Raw genomic sequence first — 3,600 nt, forward strand, 5'->3', positions numbered from 1 at the left:
AAAATACTCAGTCTTCAAAATGCAGCATCTTGAGAAACCCTACAAGCACATTGAATCTGGCTGTTCCGACCGGCTTCGTAAATAGGTCCGCCACATTATTATCAGTGTGGACCTGTTCAAGATCAATTAGTTTCCGGTCGTAACAGTCACGGATAAAATGAATTTTAATGTCAATGTGCTTGGTTTTAGAATGCTGAACGGGATTCTTAACAATTGCAATGGCAGCATCATTATCATAAAAAATGGGAGTATCAAGAAATTCCAAACCGTAATCCAGCAGTTGATTTTGCATCCAGATAACCTGAGAGCAGCAGGCTGATGCAGCAACATACTCCGCTTCGGCGATCGAGGTGGACACCGTCTGTTGTTTCTTACACTGCCATGAAATGAGGCGATCTCCTAAGAACTGGCATTCGACAGATGTAGATTTCCTGTCAATGTCATCTCCACCATAATTACTATCAGCAAAGGCATAAAGATCAAATTCTGATTGTTTGGGATACCAAAGACCTAACTTCGGTTGTCCCTTCAGATATCTAAAAATACGTTTGACAGCAATTAAATGAGAGAGTTTAGGATTAGCCTGGAAACGAGCATATTGAAAAACTGCAAACATGATATCGGGTCGGCTAGCGGTGAGGTACATTAGAGACCCGATCATTGATCGATAGTATGTTTGATCTACGGGACTCCCTTCCGGATCAGATGACAATAAAGGCCTTTCCGCCATGGGAGTGTTAGCACTCTTGGAGTCTTGAAACTCAAATTTTGCGAGCATATCCTCAACATACTTCCCTTGATGCAGTAAAATTCCGACCGAGCTTTGGCGAACCTGTAATCCCAGAAATGTTGTCATTTCCCCTAGCGAACTCATCTCAAATCGTTTCTTCATTACTTCTTCAAACTCCGCACACAACTCAGCACTGGTGGATCCGAATATAATGTCGTCTACATAGATCTGGACTAAGATCAATTCTTTTCCGATAGTTTTGCGGAACAGAGTTTGATCAATGGTTCCTCGCTTGTAGCCGTGATCTAGAAGATGTGCTGTCAATGTAGCATACCATGCTCGAGGAGCCTGATGAAGCCCAGAGCACAAGCCACACACTTTTCAATGGTAACAAAATCCTTAATGGGTAATCCACGTACCAAATAATTTTTAGCAAGTCGGTTTAGATTTTTCACATTTGCATGACCAAGACGACGATGCCAAAGCATTGCATTATGTTCAGACACTTTTGAGAACAAACAGGTTATTTCATCAGGAACATTTTTGTTCATGTCGATCACATAAGCATTATCTTTTCGTTGTGATCGAACAAGAATTCAGTCTTCTGGTATAATGATACCAGGTTTTAGAACCAAACATTCTTTCTTAGTAAAGTGAGTTGAGAACCCTTTGTCACAGATCTGTGACACGCTCAATAAACTGTGCTTCAGTTCTGGAACAAAATTTACGTTTTCAAATTTTAAAACACCGTTACTTACAGTACCCTTCTATGTGATCTTTCCCTTTTCTCCACCCGCAAAGGATACATACCCACCGTTAAAAGTTTGAATGTCGTGTAGCTGGGAAATGTCTCCTGTCATGTGCCTGGAACAGCCACTATCAACATACCACGGTCTGATGATATTCCTCTATAGCTGCTCCTGTACAAAGTGCGGGATTAGTTAGATTTTGGCACCCAGTCCATTTTGACACTGGGTACACCTGACTCATCTGTACTAGTTACGGGCTGCCATGACATATCTTCTCGATTATCTAATATGGAAAAAGAAACCTTCTTTACCGGAGACTTAGGCATCCATTTATATTTACCAATGTAAGATTTACTGTTGTTTGTACGAATGGATGGTTTAGTCTCTGGTTTGCGTGTAGAGGGAACAAACGAATTTGTTCTCCCGACAGGCCGAAGTTTAGAAATCGAGTTAATTTTTGAAGTAGGAACATGGTTTCCACCTTTTTTCCTAGACATGTTAGGCTTGGTCTGATGAGGACTAATCCTGTCAGTTTTGTTTCGATTCCAATCACCGTCAGAGGAATTGGCCGTATGATGCCTAAATCTTTGCCTGTATGAATTGTGAGGCATATAGGGTATATTCCTCTGATAAAATCCATAATATGGAACATATAGACGATGTGGACAATTTCTGGCAATATAACCGGGAGTGCCACAGTTAAAACATGTTTGTCGTTTTATGTAAAAATCATTTTGGGCAACTCCTTGTCTGGACTAGTTGTGTGGACCAGTTTGTTTAAAATCGCGAGAGCCATGTTTCACATTGTGAAATTTATCACCTTGTTTGTCATTAGAGCATCCCTCTTTAACAAATTTTGATGGTAAATACTTGTTGAATTTTTTAGGTTTTTCAATTTTATTGGAAACTACATTATCAGAATTTAAAGTTTCAACTAAATCAACCACACAAGAATCGTCGCTCTTTAAAATAGAGCCCACACAAACAGTCGGAATAACAGAATTCAAAGCAGGTAGTTTTAAAGTAACATCAGAATTAAAGTCTTTATTAAATGAAACAGAAGCGTCATCATCCTCATCAGTCCAATCCTCAACAATTACTTTCTCTGCACATGAAGTAAACACGTTAGAATCATTCACTCCTGAAGTGGATGCATTCACATGGTCAGATTTGTCATTCATATCATGTATACCGTACTTCATGTTTTGTACCATTTCTTCCTGCTCTTTGGTGACAGGAAGTTGAACATAGTTGTCATTGTAAGGTGGGGGAACCTGGCTGTATCCTAATCCCTCACCTTCTTTTTCCTTCCACCATAATTGATTATCAATCATTGAATTTACTACATTACTGGAACCCTCGAATTTTTTAAAATCAAATTCAGCTCTATCAAACTTAGCATTTAAGTTCAAACTTTCCAATTTGGAGGCTTCCAGTTTAGCAGTTAATTCAGCAATTTCCTGCTTGGCATCTAGATGGTGACAACACTTTATACTGAATTCAGACTTAAGCTTAGAGAGATCCTTTTTATATGCTTCTATTTTATCTAAGAAGGATTTTTCATTTTTCTTTAGTTTAAAGTTTTCTGATTTTACTCTTTCCATGTCTCTAATCAAGTTATCATTATGGAGTTTATATAAGTTGATTTTATCAACACAATCTAGAGAACATGGTTGAAAGCTTACCTCAGATGAGCTGGAGGGAGTGAACGCCATGAATGCGAATTGAAGTTCCTTGACTTGCTCCTCAGCAACATTTTTCACTTCAATGTCTTCAACATTAGCAAAATTTGCGGTCTGATTTTCAATGTTGAGAGCAGCCATCTGATCCTCCCAAGAGAACTGTTGAGCAATCAATCCCCTTTCACCATTTCCCGAACTCTCACCAACATCTCCCCTAGCATTACTCACTGGAACGAGCGCCCTTTCTGTGTTTCCTTCTTTTGCTGGGTTGGTACATTCACGAGCAAAATGACCTGGCTCGTGACAATTGTAGCATCTCAGAGTATTCTTGTTAAAACCCACCTTCTGGTTGTTTGGCGTATTCCAATTGTTCCTTCCCGTTCTCTTGGTGAACTTCTTGGCCCGAAACACTGCCATGGTGATTTGCCAAGCGATATCC

Source organism: Bidens hawaiensis, unplaced genomic scaffold (assembly GCF_021521415.1).
Source record: "Bidens hawaiensis isolate Kalapana, Puna unplaced genomic scaffold, B.hawaiensis_p1.1 tig00010472_1, whole genome shotgun sequence".
Lineage (NCBI taxonomy): Eukaryota > Viridiplantae > Streptophyta > Magnoliopsida > Asterales > Asteraceae > Bidens > Bidens hawaiensis.